The 20,571-nt window shown below is 46.0% G+C and overlaps 1 protein-coding gene across 1 annotated transcript in view; it reads left to right on the forward strand.

Annotated features, from left to right (window-relative positions):
* Window positions 1–1,596: 1,596 nt before the first annotated feature.
* Window positions 1,597–20,571, forward strand: part of FBXL16 (F-box and leucine rich repeat protein 16) — a 98,233-nt gene continuing 79,258 nt past the window's right edge. The window contains exon 1 of the mRNA XM_068243580.1: window positions 1,597–1,819. The gene's annotated coding sequence lies outside the window, so the exon portion shown is untranslated. The remainder of the gene's footprint in view (window positions 1,820–20,571) is intronic.

The following is a 20,571-nucleotide window of genomic DNA, read 5'->3' on the forward strand; positions in this document are numbered from 1 at the left end:
ATCGGAAGCCTGCACAGCAGTGGTAAATTTTAATTTGCCGGGGGCAGTGTAGCAATTAGTCGGGCAGTGGTGTAATCGATTATCAATCAAGTTTCAAAAGGAATCTTTTTTTAACATTCGATGCTGACACGCAGGGAATCTATTACTGCTAAACTGGCCGGGGAGCACGCAATCAATTCTATAATCGTAGAACATACTTTTCAACCCTTCGGTTTTTCAAATCGCTTTGTAATAAATAATAAAAGTAACGAATATAGCAAACTCACTACTCAGCGAATTGGGTCAGGGCGTCCGATAGGTCCAATCACTGAGGCCTAGAACGCACTACAGATCGCTAATCGCAGTCGCAATTGCTCAGCCTTTTTGCTAGTGTTTATTAAAGCGATTTTAGCAGCGAATACCCGGCATTTTCTGGAGCGATTTTAAGTTGGTGCTAGCGATTGCAATTAGTGATTTGTCGCTTTGAAATTCTGCAAAGGATTCTGGGAAAGCTGGTGGTTTCTGGGTAGTACGAGAGCAGCAAAATCGTTTTTGCGATTGCTATGTATAGCGATTGTAAAAGCGATCCTATGCTTAACAATAAATTGTGATTGCTAGCAGAATCGTGATCGCTAGCAAAATCGAATCACATTCGTTTTTATTGGCATAGCGATTTTTGGAATCGCTTGCGATCGTCGGCGATCCCAAAGCACTCTAGTGAATCCTAGTCCTGCGGGTCCGCTTGCCTTTGATCCCGAGCGTTTCTCAAATCCGCCGCATCAATAGCGAATCTTTCACGACAACAGCGAACGCCGCTGTCACCGATCAGCCTTGCCCTCTGCACCGACTCATTTAATAACCCCAAAAATGTATTTGTGCGGACATTTTTTTTTTATAAAAATAGCAATCCATTTGCTCTGCTCCTCCAAGAGGGAAAAGGGCAGAACAGTCATGTCATCGTCACCGATGCCTGTATGTCTAAAGAGGAGGAGGTACAATGGTGACAAGCGAAGGGGAGGGGGGGAAGACACATGGAGGAGGGAGGAGGTCTGCTTGGAGTCATGCATTATTGATAATGATGGTGATGTCTCTTTAAGTGTGTGTGACACCCTGTGTGTGTGTAGTGCGCAGATAATAGGCAGCCCAGTGCGTGTATCTCTGTGCGTGTGTGTGTGTGTGTGTGTGTGACTGAGGGTGGGGAATACACACACAGCCATTCTGGGCTTTTCATGTCAGCCTTTTACCCATCGCTCTCTCCGTAACGCTCCTTCTGTCTGCTGAGAAGGAGGATTTTGCCTTTTTTTTTTGTTTTCCTCCCCCCTTCATCCCAATTATTTTTAAGGATTGTCTTTTTTTTTTTTGTTTTTTCTTTACTATTCTTGGATTGGCTCCATTTTGTCTCTTTGCACCTGCAAGTGTGCACAGCTGTCAACCTCCCCCCTCCCCTCCTCCTGCCTACGACAGATCCTTGGCGTTCGAGGGTGGGGGGGTTGTTTTTTTGAATGGGACCCCCGGGCTGAGCGGAGACGGGAACCCTGTGGATTTCAGCATCTTGGGCTGTCAGTCTGCTGGCTGCAAGGCATTCGGGGATACGAGATGTTGGCGTGACCTATTTCGGAGGCTGTGGCTGAGAGAGAGGAGGACATCAAGGGAATTGGCACGGAAATTGTCATCCTTGGACCCCCTCCCGTGTCGGCTCCAAGTGGAGGGGGGGCTCTGAAGAAGGGAAGAGGGGAAGACGTCCGTTTCTGGCGCCCTACGTTTCTACCTGTCACCCTCCTGGCCCCCATCAGGAGTCTGGAGAGGAATGATGCCTTGAGCGGACCTAACGCGGTTGATGGTAAGACATGGTTGACTGTGGTACCCGCCAGCACCTATGTGTCCATCCTACATCCATCCATATTGGTCCAGCAGCCCCATCCCTCATCCCGATGTGCAGGTCCCTCATCCCACATCCAGCCCTGTGGCCAGAACATCCTCCCAGCCAACACATCCATCCTTCACCTATATTCATGGCACCTAAGGTGGCGTTCTGTACATATCTTAATGTAAAGAGATCTCCCATCTCCTCCCAGCATACAGGTGTTATTATGATGTACAGATCTACTCCCCTCCTCCTAACGCACGCATAGCACGACTCCCAATCTATACATTCCTCCTCGTAGATTGGTGGTGAGATCCCAGCATCCTCTCTGCCTCTAATACACTGTTGTCATGGCACAGATATCGCCCTTATTCTCCTAATACGTGTACATCAGGACCACAAATCTATCTGTTACCTCAATAAGATCATGGTAGGACCTCAAGGACCCTTCTTGCTGTCATATACAGGTGTCAGGGCACACATCACTCCCTATATCATATCCCTATTATATATATATATATATATATATATATATATATATATATATATATATATATAATATTACACAGTACACTGTCTCAACCAACCAGCACCGGTCACCAGCACCAGGGCCAGATAATCCACAAGGCAAATCTGGGCAGATGACTAGGGCCTGCAGAGAGTATAATGGCCTGGTGGATGTCAGCCCCCACCAAATGTAACTAAAAATGCCAGGTGATCAGGGGCGTAGCAAAAGCCATAGCAACCATACCATCTGCTATGGGGCCCAGGAGCAGAGGGGGCCCAGGTGGTACTTAATGTTTTCACCATTAACTTTTTTATGTTCCACCACCCTCAATCTTTGACTCAGTGCCCACAAATTATGTGCAGTGTTGGCTGCATGGGAATGTAATTTGCCCTATTAACTCATATCCATAGGGGCTGGGGCAGGGGGCAATGCTTAAAGGATACCCGAAGCGACATGTGACATGATGAGATAGACATGTGTATGTACAGTGCCAAGCACACAAACAACTAGGCTGTGTTCCTTTTTTATTTCTCTGCCTGAAAGAGTTAAACATCAGGTATATAAGTGGCTGACTCTTCCTGACTCAGACAGGAAGTGACTACAGCGTGATCCTCACTGATAAGAAATTCCAACTATCAAACACTTTCCTGGCAGAAAATGGCTTCTGAGAGCAGGAAAGAGATAAAAAGGATCAATAGCTCATAGGTTTTAGCTCTGGCATACTTCAATGAATGTGTCATTGAGCAAAAACAATAAAACAGTTAACAGCTCTGGACTATCTTAAAAGGTCATTCTTAGGAGAAGGAGGATAAATACAATAGCTTATTTCATTCATTTATTTTCACCTCGGGTGTCCTTTAAGATCTGAGGCCCCCCTGAAAGTTTTGCTATAGAGCCCCATGATCTCTAGCTAAGTCACTGCAGGTGATCGTCAGTGGTGGGCAAAAACTATTAGCTTGCCTAGGCGCCATTTCATCGTAGTCCTTTTCAGTATATAACAGGGATGGCTTAAAGAGAATCTGTATTGTTAAAATCGCACAAAAGTAAACATACCAGTGCGTTAGGGGACATCTCCTATTACCCTCTGTCACAATTTTGCCGCTCCTCGCCGCATTAAAAGTGGTTAAAAACAGTTTTAAAAAGTTTGTTTATAAACAAACAAAATGGCCACCAAAACAGGAAGTAGGTTGATGTACAGTATGTCCACACATAGAAAATACATTCATACACAAGCAGGCTGTATACACCCTTCCTTTTGAATCTTTGAATCTCAAGAGATCATTTGTGTGTTTCTTTCCCCCTGCAGCTATCTTCCACTGAAGTGTCAGGCTGCTTCTTCCTGCAGAGTGCAGACAGCTCTGCCTGTATGTAATTCCTCAGTATGTGAAAGCCCAGCCAGCTCAGAGGAGGATTTATCCAGCTTGTAAAAGATAAGAGAGAAGAGAGAAGCTGTCCTAATCTAAATAATACACAGGCAGTGTGCAGAGAGGGGCCTGGAGGGGGGAGATGCATCACAGAACCACAACACTGAAGAACTTGGCAGCCTTCCAGACACAGGCTGACAAGTCTGACAAGAGAGAGATAAGTTGATTTATTACAGAGACTGTGATAGCAGAAAGTGCTGCAGTAAGCCAGAACACATTAGAATAGCTTTTGGAACTTGTAGGATGATAAAAAACAGGATGCAATTTTTGTTACGGAGTCTCTTTAACTTGGCACTCCAGCTGTGACAAAACTACAAATCCCATCATGCCTCTGCCTCCCCGAGTTATGCTTAGAGCTTTCAGAGTCAGGGGCATAACTAGAAGTCCCAGGGCCCCCCTACAAGAATTTGAGCGCCCCCTCCCCCCCTGGGGCCCGCTCATGGCCGTTTTTGGGGGGCAGGTGTGGTCGCAGTATGAGGGGAGAGCTTTGCACATCAGCGGGGAGGGTGGACAGTCCCCCCCTCCCTCACCTTGGGCTCTCCCCTCTGTACTCCCCTCCTGCATCTATCTAAGTGGCTGCAGCAGCGGCGGCAGCTATAAATACCTCCATTCACCACCGGAGGTCTCCGATCTGCAAGGGCTTCTCCGATCTGCTCTGGTGGTGAATGCAGGTAATTATAGCTGCTACCACTGTCCCCCCCCCCCCCCCCCCCCCCGCTGATGTGCAATGCTCTCCCCTCATGCTGCAACCCCTCCTGCCCCCCCAAAATGACCATGAGCAGGGGCTGCTTCTCCTATTGTTACGCCAGTGGTCAGAGTATTGCAATGCCTTATGGGACTTGTAGTTTCACCACAGCTGGAGTGCCAAGGTTAGCCATCATTGGTATATAGTATACACAGTAGAGTCCCAATTATCCAGGCCTGTTATGTGCTTGAAGACTGGACTCCATGGCTCCCCCAAGGTTACTATATTTGCACTTAACGTATTTTGACATTTTAAAGAACATTTGTAGTCACACCCTCGCCACTCTCGCCATCCTCTGCTATTTGGCCCGTAAAGTCCTTGAGCATACTGCGCATGCGTGGCCTATTTGCGCGCGCACCCCCCTCATTGCACTCCCGTCTCAGCCGGACTGCGCATGCACTGACTGGCCCCGACTGAACGATTTTATAGGCCAAATAACGGAGGAGCCAGTTGGCACAGGAGGACGGCGAGGGAGCGATCAGGCTGGAGGAAGCACCAGGTAAGTATCATTTTTTTTACATCCCCCATCTCAGGTACACTTTAAGAAGAGGGAAAGCTCTGGAACCCTTAGAGCAGGGCTGCCCAATGTGTCGATCGCGATCTATCAGTAGATTGCGAAGGACTACTGGGTAGATCGCGAAGGCCGAAGGACTTTTGGAAACACTGACTGTGCAGCGCCGGCGTGCTAACTAGTTGTGCTGCTCTGCTTCCCTACGCAGAGCAGCACACAGCCTATCAGAGGAGGCGAGGGGAGCGCCGGAGGCGGATCTTTGACCTCTTCCTTTCGAGTCCGCCCCACTTCCTCCCCAGCCGCCGCTCAGCCTCTCTTCCGCACTCTGGCTCTGGGATCCTTCTCGCTGTTGCTGCCTCCCGGGCTCGGAGACCTCGATTCAGCGGCGACCCGCATTGGAGAGGGGAGCGGTGGCGTAGCAACGGAGCATATACGTGCTGTTAGGTCTCTCAGCTTGGCATGCAGCCCCAGCGAGCGGGATCCCAGTGTGTGGAGGAGAGCAGTGGCTGCAGAGAAAGGGGGTGGCCAGTGGAGGGGGGCATTTCCAGGCTAACTATTCTATGGCTAGCTATACCTGGCAACATATGCCTGGCTAGCTGGGCTAACTATACCTGGCTAGCTATACTGGCCACATATGCCTGGCTATCTATACTGGACATACATCCCTGGTTACCTATACCGGCCACATACGCATGGCTATCTATACTGGACATACATCCCTGGTTACCTATACCGGCCACATACGCATGGCTATCTATACTGGACATACATCCCTGGTTACCTATACCGGCCACATACGCATGGCTATCTATACTGGCCACATATTCCTGGCTTTCTATACTGGCCACATATCCCTGGTTACCTATACTGGCCACATATCCCTGGCTACCTATACTGGCCACATATGCCTGGCTATCTATACTGGACATACATCCCTGGTTACCTATACCGGCCACATACGCATGGCTATCTATACTGGACATACATCCCTGGTTACCTATACCGGCCACATACGCATGGCTATCTATACTGGACATACATCCCTGGTTACCTATACCGGCCACATACGCATGGCTATCTATACTGGCCACATATTCCTGGCTTTCTATACTGGCCACATATCCCTGGTTACCTATACTGGCCATTGGCTACCTATACTGGCCACATATCCCTGGCTACCTATACTGGCCAAATATCCCTGGCTACCTATACTGGCCACATATCCCTGGCTACCTATACTGGCCACATATCCCTGGCTACCTATACTGGCCAAATATCCCTGGCTACCTATACTGGCCAAATATCCCTGGCTACCTATACTGGCCACATATCCCTGGCTACCTATACTGGCCACATATCCCTGGCTACCTATACTGGCCAAATATCCCTGGCTACCTATACTGGCCACATATCCCTGGCTACCTATACTGGCCACATATCCCTGGCTATCTATACTGGCCACATATCCCTGGCTACCTATACTGGCCACATATGCCTGGCTACCTATACTGGCCAAATATCCCTGGCTACCTATACTGGCCACATATCCCTGGTTACCTATACTGGCCACATATCCCTGGTTACCTATACTGGCCACATATCCCTGGTTACCTATACTGGCCACATATCCCTGGCTACCTATGCTGGCCACATATGCCTGGCTATCTATACTGGACATACATCCCTGGCTAACTTTACTGGCCACATATCCCTGGCTACCTATACTGACACAGACACAGACACAGAACATTTATATAGCGCTTTTCTCCTGGTGGACTCAAAGCACCAGAGCTGCAGCCACTAGGACGCGCTCTATAGGCAGTAGCAGTGTTAGGGAGACTTGCCCAAGGTCTCCTACTGAATAAGTGTTGGCTACAGAGATCATGGTTTGTACATAGAGTGGGGTATAGTACTGTATTAGCTGGGCCTATAATACAGAGATCATGGTATGTATATAGAGTGGGGTATAGCGCTGTATTAGCTGGGCATATAATACAGAGATCATCGTATGTATATAGAGTGGGGTATAGCGCTGTATTAGCTGGGCCTATAATACAGAGATCATGGTATGTATATAGAGTGGGGTATAGCGCTGTATTAGCTGGGCCTATAATACAGAGACCATGGTGTGTATATAGAGTGGGGTATAGCGCTGTATTAGCTGGGCCTATAATACAGAGACCATGGTATGTATATAGAGTGGGGTATAGCGCTGTATTAGCTGGGCCTATAATACAGAGATCATGGTATGTATATAGAGTGGGGTATAGCGCTGTATTAGCTGGGCCTATAATACAGAGACCATGGTGTGTATATAGAGTGGGGTATAGCGCTGTATTAGCTGGGCCTATAATACAGAGACCATGGTGTGTATATAGAGCGGGGTATAGCGCTGTATTAGCTGGGCCTATAATACAGAGATCATGGTGTGTATACAGAGTGGGGTATAGCGCTGTATTAGCTGGGCCTATAATACAGAGACCATGGTGTGTATATAGAGTGGGGTATAGCGCTGTATTAGCTGGGCCTATAATACAGAGACCATGGTATGTATATAGAGTGGGGTATAGCGCTGTATTAGCTGGGCCTATAATACAGAGATCATGGTATGTATATAGAGTGGGGTATAGCGCTGTATTAGCTGGGCCTATAATACAGAGATCATGGTATGTATATAGAGTGGGGTATAGCGCTGTATTAGCTGGGCCTATAATACAGAGACCATGGTGTGTATATAGAGTGGGGTATAGCGCTGTATTAGCTGGGCCTATAATACAGAGACCATGGTGTGTATATAGAGTGGGGTATAGCGCTGTATTAGCTGGGCCTATAATACAGAGACCATGGTATGTATATAGAGTGGGGTATAGCGCTGTATTAGCTGGGTCTATAATACAGAGACCATGGTGTGTATATAGAGTGGGGTATAGCGCTGTATTAGCTGGGTCTATAATACAGAGATCATGGTATGTATATAGAGTGGGGTATAGCGCTGTATTAGCTGGGCCTATAATACAGAGATCATGGTATGTATATAGAGTGGGGTATAGCGCTGTATTAGCTGGCCTATAATACAGAGACCATGGTGTGTATATAGAGTGGGGTATAGTGCTGTATTAGCTGGGCCTATAATACAGAGATCATGGTGTGTATGTAGAGTGGGGTATAGCGCTGTATTAGCTGGGCCTATAATACAGAGACCATGGTGTGTATATAGAGTGGGGTATAGCGCTGTATTAGCTGGGCATATAATACAGAGATCATGGTGTGTATATAGAGTGGGGTATAGTGCTGTATTAGCTGGGCCTATAATACAGAGATCATGGTGTGTATATAGAGTGGGGTATAGTGCTGTATTAGCTGGGTCTATAATACAGAGACCATGGTGTGTATATAGAGTGGGGTATAGCGCTGTATTAGCTGGGCCTATAATGCAGAGATCATGGTATGTATATAGAGTGGGGTATAGCGCTGTATTAGCTGGGCCTATAATACAGAGATCATGGTGTGTATATAGAGTGGGGTATAGCACTGTATTAGCTGGGCCTATAATACAGAGATCATGGTGTGTGTATAGAGTGGGGTATAGCGCTGTATTAGCTGGGCCTATAATACAGAGATCATGGTGTGTGTATATAGAGTGGGGTATAGCGCTGTATTAGCTGGGCCTATAATACAGAGATCATGGTGTGTGTATATAGAGTGGGGTATAGTGCTGTATTAGCTGGGCCTATAATACAGAGATCATGGTATGTATATAGAGTGGGGTATAGCGCTGTATTAGCTGGGCCTATAATACAGAGATCATGGTATGTATATAGAGTGGGGTATAGCGCTGTATTAGCTGGTCCTATAATACAGAGATCATGGTATGTATATAGAGTGGGGTATAGCGCTGTATTAGCTGGGCCTATAATACAGAGATCATAGTGTGTATATAGAGTGGGGTATAGCGCTGTATTAGCTGGGCCTATAATACAGAGAGCATGGTATGTATATAGAGTGGGGTATAGCGCTGTATTAGCTGGGCCTATAATACAGAGACCATGGTGTGTATATAGAGTGGGGTATAGCGCTGTATTAGCTGGCCTATAATACAGAGAGCATGGTATGTATATAGAGTGGGGTATAGCGCTGTATTAGCTGGGCCTATAATACAGAGACCATGGTGTGTATATAGAGTGGGGTATAGCGCTGTATTAGCTGGGCCTATAATACAGAGATCATGGTGTGTATATAGAGTGGGGTATAGTGCTGTATTAGCTGGGCCTATGATACAGAGACCATGGTGTGTATATAGAGTGGGGTATAGTGCTGTATTAGCTGGGCCTATAATACAGAGATCATGGTGTGTATATAGAGTGGGGTATAGTGCTGTATTAGCTGGGCCTATAATACAGAGATCATGGTATGTATATAGAGTGGGGTATAGTGCTGTATTAGCTGGGTCTATAATACAGAGACCATGGTGTGTATATAGAGTGGGGTATAGCGCTGTATTAGCTGGGCCTATAATACAGAGATCATGGTGCGTATATAGAGTGGGGTATAGTGCTGTATTAGCTGGGCCTATAATACAGAGACCATGGTGTGTATATAGAGTGGGGTATAGCGCTGTATTAGCTGGCCTATAATACAGAGAGCATGGTATGTATATAGAGTGGGGTATAGCGCTGTATTAGCTGGGCCTATAATACAGAGATCGTGGTGTGTATATAGAGTGGGGTATAGCGCTGTATTAGCTGGGCCTATAATACAGAGATCGTGGTGTGTATATAGAGTGGGGTATAGCGTGTATTAGCTGGGCCTATAATACAGAGATCATGGTGTGTATATAGAGTGGGGTATAGTGCTGTATTAGCTGGGCCTATAATACAGAGATCATGGTGTGTATATAGAGTGGGGTATAGTGCTGTATTAGCTGGGCCTATAATACAGAGATCATGGTGTGTATATAGAGTGGGGTATAGTGCTGTATTAGCTGGACCTATAATACAGAGATCATGGTGTGTATATAGAGTGGGGTATAGTGCTGTATTAGCTGGGCCTATAATACAGAGATCATGGTATGTATATAGAGTGGGGTATAGCGCTGTATTAGCTGGCCTATAATACAGAGACCATGGTGTGTATATAGAGTGGGGTATAGTGCTGTATTAGCTGGGCCTATAATACAGAGATCATGGTGTGTATGTAGAGTGGGGTATAGCGCTGTATTAGCTGGGCCTATAATACAGAGACCATGGTGTGTATATAGAGTGGGGTATAGCGCTGTATTAGCTGGGCATATAATACAGAGATCATGGTGTGTATATAGAGTGGGGTATAGTGCTGTATTAGCTGGGCCTATAATACAGAGATCATGGTGTGTATATAGAGTGGGGTATAGTGCTGTATTAGCTGGGTCTATAATACAGAGACCATGGTGTGTATATAGAGTGGGGTATAGCGCTGTATTAGCTGGGCCTATAATGCAGAGATCATGGTATGTATATAGAGTGGGGTATAGCGCTGTATTAGCTGGGCCTATAATACAGAGATCATGGTGTGTATATAGAGTGGGGTATAGCACTGTATTAGCTGGGCCTATAATACAGAGATCATGGTGTGTGTATAGAGTGGGGTATAGCGCTGTATTAGCTGGGCCTATAATACAGAGATCATGGTGTGTGTATATAGAGTGGGGTATAGTGCTGTATTAGCTGGGCCTATAATACAGAGATCATGGTATGTATATAGAGTGGGGTATAGCGCTGTATTAGCTGGGCCTATAATACAGAGATCATGGTATGTATATAGAGTGGGGTATAGCGCTGTATTAGCTGGTCCTATAATACAGAGATCATGGTATGTATATAGAGTGGGGTATAGCGCTGTATTAGCTGGGCCTATAATACAGAGATCATAGTGTGTATATAGAGTGGGGTATAGCGCTGTATTAGCTGGGCCTATAATACAGAGAGCATGGTATGTATATAGAGTGGGGTATAGCGCTGTATTAGCTGGGCCTATAATACAGAGACCATGGTGTGTATATAGAGTGGGGTATAGCGCTGTATTAGCTGGCCTATAATACAGAGAGCATGGTATGTATATAGAGTGGGGTATAGCGCTGTATTAGCTGGGCCTATAATACAGAGACCATGGTGTGTATATAGAGTGGGGTATAGCGCTGTATTAGCTGGGCCTATAATACAGAGATCATGGTGTGTATATAGAGTGGGGTATAGTGCTGTATTAGCTGGGCCTATAATACAGAGACCATGGTGTGTATATAGAGTGGGGTATAGTGCTGTATTAGCTGGGCCTATAATACAGAGATCATGGTGTGTATATAGAGTGGGGTATAGTGCTGTATTAGCTGGGCCTATAATACAGAGATCATGGTATGTATATAGAGTGGGGTATAGTGCTGTATTAGCTGGGTCTATAATACAGAGACCATGGTGTGTATATAGAGTGGGGTATAGCGCTGTATTAGCTGGGCCTATAATACAGAGATCATGGTGCGTATATAGAGTGGGGTATAGTGCTGTATTAGCTGGGCCTATAATACAGAGACCATGGTGTGTATATAGAGTGGGGTATAGCGCTGTATTAGCTGGCCTATAATACAGAGAGCATGGTATGTATATAGAGTGGGGTATAGCGCTGTATTAGCTGGGCCTATAATACAGAGATCGTGGTGTGTATATAGAGTGGGGTATAGCGTGTATTAGCTGGGCCTATAATACAGAGATCATGGTGTGTATATAGAGTGGGGTATAGTGCTGTATTAGCTGGGCCTATAATACAGAGATCATGGTGTGTATATAGAGTGGGGTATAGTGCTGTATTAGCTGGGCCTATAATACAGAGATCATGGTGTGTATATAGAGTGGGGTATAGTGCTGTATTAGCTGGACCTATAATACAGAGATCATGGTGTGTATATAGAGTGGGGTATAGTGCTGTATTAGCTGGGCCTATAATACAGAGATCATGGTGTGTATATAGAGTGGGGTATAGCGTGTATTAGCTGGGCCTATAATACAGAGATCATGGTGTGTATATAGAGTGGGGTATAGTGCTGTATTAGCTGGGCCTATAATACAGAGATCATGGTGTGTATATAGAGTGGGGTATAGTGCTGTATTAGCTGGACCTATAATACAGAGATCATGGTGTGTATATAGAGTGGGGTATAGCGCTGTATTAGCTGGACCTATAATACAGAGATCATGCTGTGTATATAGAGTGGTGTATAGTGCTGTATTAGCTGGCCTATAATACAGAGACCATGGTGTGTATATAGAGTGGGGTATAGCGCTGTATTAGCTGGGCCTATAATACAGAGATCATGGTGTGTATATAGAGTGGGGTATAGTGCTGTATTAGCTGGGCCTATAATACAGAGATCATGGTATGTATATAGAGTGGGAATTAGCGCTGTATTAGCTGGCCTATAATACAGAGACCATGGTGTGTATATAGAGTGGGGTATAGCGCTGTATTAGCTGGGCCTATAATACAGAGATCATGGTGTGTATATAGAGTGGGGTATAGTGCTGTATTAGCTGGGCCTATAATACAGAGATCATGGTATGTATATAGAGTGGGGTATAGCACTGTATTAGCTGGGCCTATAATACAGAGATCATGGTGTGTATATAGAGTGGGGTATAGTGCTGTATTAGCTGGGCCTATAATACAGAGACCATTGTGTGTATATAGAGTGGGGTATAGCGCTGTATTAGCTGGGCCTATAATACAGAGATCATGGTATGTATATAGAGTGGGGTATAGCGCTGTATTAGCTGGGCCTATAATACAGAGATCATGGTATGTATATAGAGTGGTGTATAGCGCTGTATTAGCTGGGCATATAATACAGAGACCATGGTGTGTATATAGAGTGGGGTATAGCGCTGTATTAGCTGGCCTATAATACAGAGATCATGGTGTGTATATAGAGTGGGGTATAGCGCTGTATTAGCTGGGCCTATAATACAGAGACCATGGTATGTATATAGAGTGGGGTATAGCGCTGTATTAGCTGGGTCTATAATACAGAGACCATGGTGTGTATATAGAGTGGGGTATAGCGCTGTATTAGCTGGGTCTATAATACAGAGATCATGGTATGTATATAGAGTGGGGTATAGCGCTGTATTAGCTGGGCCTATAATACAGAGATCATGGTATGTATATAGTATGGGGTATAGCGTTGTATTAGCTGGGCCTATAATACAGAGATCATGGTATGTATATAGAGTGGGGTATAGCGCTGTATTAGCTGGCCTATAATACAGAGACCATGGTGTGTATATAGAGTGGGGTATAGTGCTGTATTAGCTGGGCCTATAATACAGAGATCATGGTATGTATATAAAGTGGGAATTAGCGCTGTATTAGCTGGGCCTATAATACAGAGATCATGGTGTGTATATAGAGTGGGGTATAGTGCTGTATTAGCTGGGCCTATAATACAGAGATCATGGTGTGTATATAGAGTGGGGTATAGTGCTGTATTAGCTGGGCCTATAATACAGAGACCATGGTGTGTATATAGAGTGGGGTATAGCGCTGTATTAGCTGGGCCTATAATACAGAGACCATGGTGTGTATATAGAGTGGGGTATAGTGCTGTATTAGCTGGGCCTATAATACAGAGATCATGGTGTGTATATAGAGTGGGGTATAGCGCTGTATTAGCTGGGTCTATAATACAGAGACCATGGTGTGTATATAGAGTGGGGTATAGCTCTGTATTAGCTGGGTCTATAATACAGAGATCATGGTATGTATATAGAGTGGGGTATAGCGCTGTATTAGCTGGGCCCAGGCCCGTTTTTAGCGCCGTGCGGCCCGTGCCGCCGCCCGGGGCGCTGTTAGGAGGGGGGCGCTATAATGGAGGGGGGAGCCGGAGCCGCTGGGAGGGCAGCCCGACCTCTCCCTCCCTCTCCCCGGGCCGCCCTCCGTGCTCCCCCCTCAGATGCAGAGTGCAGCAGCAGCAGCAGCCAGGGAGGAAGCGCTGTAAACAACATACCTCCCTGCGTTCCAAGCGCTGCTCTCTCGCCGCCGGTCTCTTCCTCTCTGCCGCCTATACGATGATGCACACACTAGTTCCGGCTAACAGGAACCAGCGTGTGCATCATCGTATAGGCAGAGAGGAAGAGACCGGCGGCGAGAGAGCAGCGCTTGGAACGCAGGGAGGTATGTTGTTTACAGCGCTCCCTCCCTGGCTGGCTGCTGCTGCTGCTGCGCTCTGCATCTGAGGGGGGAGCACGGAGGGCGGCCCAGGAGAGGGAGGGAGAGGTCGGGTTGCCCTCCCCGCGGCTCCGGCTCCCCCCTCCATTATGGGGGACAGCTACCTATCTAACCTACCCTGGGGGGCACCTACCTAATCTAACCTTCGCTGGGGGGCACCTACCTATCTATCCTATACTGGGGGGCACCTACCTAATCTAACCTACCCTGGGGGGCACCTACCTAATGTAACCTACCCTGGGAGGCACCAACCTAATCTAACCTATACTGGGGGGCAGCTACCTAATCTAACCTACGCTGGGGGGCACCTACCTATCTAACCTACACTGGGGGGCACCTACCTAATCTAACCTACACTGGGGGGCACCTACCTAATCTAACCTACACTGGGGGGCACCTACCTAATCTAACCTACACTGGGGGGCACCTACTTAATCTAACCTACGCTGGGGGGCAGCTACCTAATCTAACCTATACTGGGGGGCAGCTACCTAATCTAACCTACACTGGGGGGCAGCTACCTAATCTAACCTACACTGGGGGGCACCTACCTAATGTAACCTACACTGGGGGGCACCTACTTAATCTAACCTACGCTGGGGGGCAGCTACCTAATCTAACCTATACTGGGGGGCAGCTACCTAATCTAACGTATGCTGGGGGGCAGCTACCTAATCTAACCTATACTGGGGGGCAGCTACCTAATCTCACCTACGCTGGGGGGCACCTACCTATCTAACCTATACTGGGGGTCATGGTGTGTATATATAGTGGGGTATAGTGCTGTATTAGCTGGCCTATAATACAGAGATCATGGTGTGTATATATAGTGGGGTATAGTGCTGTATTAGCTGGCCTATAATACAGAGATCATGGTGTGTATATAGAGTGGGGTATAGCACTGTATTAGCTGGCCTATAATACAGAGATCATGGTGTGTGTATATAGAGTGGGGTATAGCGCTGTATTAGCTGGGCCTATAATACAGAGATCATAGTGTGTATATAGAGTGGGGGATAGCGCTGTATTAGCTGGGCCTATAGTACAGAGATCATGGTGTGTATATAGAGTGGGGTATAGTGCTGTATTAGCTGGGCCTATAATACAGAGATCATGGTGTGTATATAGAGTGGGGTATAGTGCTGTATTAGCTGGGCCTATAATACAGAGATCATGGTATGTATATAGAGTGGGGTATAGCGCTGTATTAGCTGGGCCTATAATACAGAGACCATGGTATGTATATAGAGTGGGGTATAGCGCTGTATTAGCTGGGCCTATAATACAGAGATCATGGTGTGTATATAGAGTAGGGTATAGTGCTGTATTAGCTGGGCCTATAATACAGAGATCATGGTATGTATATAGAGTGGGGTATAGTGCTGTATTAGCTGGGCCTATAATACAGAGATCATGGTATGTATATAGAGTGGGGTATAGCGCTGTATTAGCTGGGCCTATAATACAGAGACCATGGTGTGTATATAGAGTGGGGTATAGCGCTGTATTAGCTGGGCCTATAATACAGAGATCATGGTGTGTGTATATAGAGTGGGGTATAGCGCTGTATTAGCTGGGCATATAATACAGAGATCATGGTGTGTGTATATAGAGTGGGGTATAGCGCTGTATTAGCTGGGCCTATAATACAGAGATCATGGTATGTATATAGAGTGGGGTATAGCGCTGTATTAGCTGGGCCTATAATACAGAGATCATGGTATGTATATAGAGTGGGGTATAGCGCTGTATTAGCTGGCCTATAATACAGAGATCATGGTGTGTATATAGAGTGGGGTATAGCGCTGTATTAGCTGGGCCTATAATACAGAGATCATGGTATGTATATAGAGTGGGGTATAGCGCTGTATTAGCTGGGTCTATAATACAGAGATCATGGTGTGTGTATATAGAGTGGGGTATAGCGCTGTATTAGCTGGGCCTATAATACAGAGATCATGGTATGTATATAGAGTGGGGTATAGCGCTGTATTAGCTGGGCCTATAATACAGAGATCATGGTATGTATATAGAGTGGGGTATAGCGCTGTATTAGCTGGCCTATAATACAGAGATCATGGTGTGTATATAGAGTGGGGTATAGCGCTGTATTAGCTGGGCCTATAATACAGAGATCATGGTATGTATATAGAGTGGGGTATAGCGCTGTATTAGCTGGGTCTATAATACAGAGATCATGGTGTGTATATAGAGTGGGGTATAGCGCTGTATTAGCTGGGCCTATAATACAGAGATCATGGTATGTATATAGAGTGGGGTATAGCGCTGTATTAGCTGGGCCTATAATACAGAGATCATGGTATGTATATAGAGTGGGGTATAGCGCTGTATTAGCTGGCCTATAATACAGAGATCATGGTATGTATATAGAGTGGGGTATAGCGCTGTATTAGCTGGGCCTATAATACAGAGATCATGGTATGTATATATAGAGTGACCAGACGTCCCCTATTGCCCGGGACACGTCCCGGATTCGGGGTCCGCTGTCCCAGGCTGCATGAGGTCCCGGGAAACGTCCCGCTTTCAGCAGCGAGACGTCCCGGCCTCGGGACTCTGGCCACTCTATGCTTATGAACTGGCAGCGGCGTCTATAGACGCCGTGCCAGTTCATTGTCCGCAGCCCCGCTCCAGCCTCCTCTTCCGGTGTCTGTTCCGACACCGGCAGGCGAGCAGGGCTACGGCAAGATGGCTGCCGAAGCCCTGTACAGGGCTTCGGGCGCCATCTTGCCGTAGCCCTGCTCTGCCAGGCTGTCAGCGCGGGAGACTTCAGGAGGAAGGTGGTCCCGGGAGCAGCGCGCCAGAGGCCGGAGACTTCTGCCAGGTGAGTAAATGCTTTCTTTTCCAGGTGAAATGTTTGCCCGCATTGTTTCTTTTCTGGGGAAATGTTTGCCCGCATTGTTTCTTTTCTGGGGAAATGTTTGCCCGCATTGCGTTTCTTTTCTGGGGAAATGTTTGCCCGCATTGCGTTTCTTTTCTGGTGAAATGTTTGCCCGCATTGCATTTCTTTTCTGGTGAAATGTTTGCCCTCATTGCGTTTCTTTTCTGGTGAAATGTTTGCCCGCATTGCGTTTCTTTTCTGGTGAAATGTTTGCCCGCATTGTTTCTTTTCTGGTGAAATGTTTGCCCGCATTGTTTATTTTCTGGGGTAATGTTTGCCCGCATTGCGTTTCTTTTCTGGGGAAATGTTTGCCCGCATTGCGTTTCTTTTCTGGGGAAATGTTTGCCCGCATTGCGTTTCTTTTCTGGTGAAATGTTTGCCCGCATTGCGTTTCTTTTCTGGGGAAATGTTTGCCCGCATTGCGTTTCTTTTCTGGTGAAATGTTTGCCCACATTGCGTTTCTTTTCTGGTGAAATGTTTGCCCGCACTGTTTCTTTTCTGGTGAAATGTTTGCCCGCATTGTTTCTTTTCTGGGGAAATGTTTGCCCGCATTGCGTTTCTTTTCTGGGGAAATGTTTGCCCGCACTGCGTTTCTTTTCTGGGGAAATGTTTGCCCGCATTGCGTTTCTTTTCTGGGGAAATGTTTGCCCGCATTGCGTTTCTTTTCTGGGGAAATGTTTGACCGCATTGCGTTAATTTTCTGGTGAAATGTTTGCCCGCATTGCAGTAATTTTCTGGTGAAATGTTTGCCCGCATTGCAGTAATTTTCTGGTGAAATGTTTGCCCGCATTGCGTTTATTTTGTTCTGACATGTTGCCCGCATTGCGTTTATTTTGTACTGACATGTTTGCCCGCATTGCGTTTTTATTTTGTACTGACATGTTGCCCGCATTGCGTTTATTTTGTACTGACATGGTTGCCCGCATTACGTTTATTTTGTACTGACATGTTTGCCCGCATTGCGTTTATTTTGTACTGACATGTTGCCCGCATTGCGTTTATTTTGTACTGACATGTTTGCCCGCATTGCGTTTATTTTGTACTGACATGGTTGCCCGCATTGCGTTTATTTTGTACTGACATGTTTGCCCGCATTGCGTTTTTATTTTGTACTGACATGTTGCCCGCATTGCGTTTATTTTGTACTGACATGTTTGCCCGCATTGCGTTTATTTTGTACTCACATGTTTTCCCGCATTGCGTTTATTTTGTACTGACATGTTGCCCGCATTGCGTTTATTTTGTACTGACATGTTGCCTGCATTGCGTTTATTTTGTACTGACATGTTGCCCGCATTGCATTTATTTTGTACTGACATGTTTGCCCGCATTGCGTTTATTTTGTGCTGACATGTTGCCCATTGCATTTAGTTTCTGGTGTCCGGGGTAACTGTTACTGCATTTATTATTTAATGGTCATAGATGGCTATGTTTGCTGCTTTGTGGTTACGGTATACTATTAGCATCACACAGTTTCTGCACACCCATGATGCAAAGTCTTGTTTGTCCACATCATGGCGTAAACACTGTTTTCTTATGCCTCGGTGTTACATCATTACGTTAGCTCCGCCCATACAATGTCATGGCCACGCCCATTTTTCGCCGCGTAGCGCCCCCCCCCCCCCCCGGTCTTCATCGCTGTGCACTCTTCAGTCCTCCCCACTTTTTGCACCCACCCTCCCTGTCCCAGGTTGGACCTACAAAAATCTGGTCACTCTAGTATATAGAGTGGGGTAGAGCGCTGTATTAGCTGGGCCTATAATACAGAGATCATGGTGTGTATATAGAGTGGGGTATAGTGCTGTATTAGCTGGGCCTATAATACAGAGATCATGGTGTGCATATAGAGTGGGGTATAGCGCTGTATTTTCTGGGCCTATAATACAGAGACCATGGTATGTACTGTATATAGAGTGGGGTATAGTGCTGTATTAGCTGGGCCTATAGTACAGAGATCATTGTATGTATATAGAGTGCGGTATAGCGCTGTATTAGCTGGGCCTATAATACAGAGATCATGGTGTGTATATAGAGTGGGGTATAGCGCTGTATTAGCTGGGCCTATAATACAGAGATCATGGTGTGTATATAGAGTGGGGTATAGCGCTGTATTAGCTGGGCCTATGATACAGAGATCATGGTATGTATATAGAGTGGGGTATAGTGCTGTATTAGCTGGTCTATAATACAGAGATCATGGTGTGTACATAGAGTGGGGTATAGCGCTGTATTAGCTGGGCCTATAATACAGAGATCATGGTATGTATATAGAGTGGGGTATAGTGCTGTATTAGCTGGTCTATAATACAGAGATCATGGTGTGTATATAGAGTGGGGTATAGTGCTGTATTAGCTGGGCCTATAATACAGAGATCATGGTGTGTATATAGAGTGGGGTATAGCGTGTATTAGCTGGGCCTATAATACAGAGATCATGGTGTGTATATAGAGTGGGGTATAGTGCTGTATTAGCTGGGCATATAATACAGAGATCATGGTGTGTATATAGAGTGGGGTATAGTGCTGTATTAGCTGGGCCTATAATACAGAGATCATGGTGTGTATATAGAGTGGGGTATAGCGCTGTATTAGCTGGGCCTATAATACAGAGATCATGGTGTGTATATAGAGTGGGGTATAGCGCTGTATTAGCTGGGCCTATAGTACAGAGATCATTGTATGTCTATAGAGTGGGGTATAGCGCTGTATTAGCTGGGCCTATAATACAGAGATCATGGTGTGTATATAGAGTGGGGTATAGCGCTGTATTAGCTGGGCCTATAATACAGAGATCATGGTGTGTATATAGAGTGGGGTATAGCGCTGTATTAGCTGGACCTATAATACAGAGATCATGGTAAGTATATAGAGTGGTGTATAGTGCTGTATTAGCTGGGCCTATAATACAGAGATCATGGTGTGTATATAGAGTGGGGTATAGCGCTGTATTAGCTGGACCTATAATACAGAGATCATGGTGTGTATATAGGGTGGGGTATAGTGCTGTATTAGCTGGCCTATAATACAGAGATCATGATAATATGTATATAGAGTGGGGTATAGAGCTGTATTATCTGGGCCTATAATACAGAGATCATGGTGTGTATATAGAGTGGGGTATAGTGCTGTATTAGCTGGGCCTATAATACAGAGATCATGGTGTGTGTATATAGAGTGGGGTATAGAGCTGTATTAGCTGGGCCTATAATACAGAGATCATGGTGTGTATATAGAGTGGGGTATAGCACTGTATTAGCTGGGCCTATAATACAGAGATCATGGTGTGTATATAGAGTGGGGTATAGTGCTGTATTAGCTGGGCCTATAATACAGAGATCATGGTGTGTATATAGAGTGGGGTATAGCGCTGTATTAGCTGGGCCTATAATACA

Source organism: Hyperolius riggenbachi, chromosome 7, assembly GCF_040937935.1.
Source record: "Hyperolius riggenbachi isolate aHypRig1 chromosome 7, aHypRig1.pri, whole genome shotgun sequence".
Taxonomy (NCBI): domain Eukaryota; kingdom Metazoa; phylum Chordata; class Amphibia; order Anura; family Hyperoliidae; genus Hyperolius; species Hyperolius riggenbachi.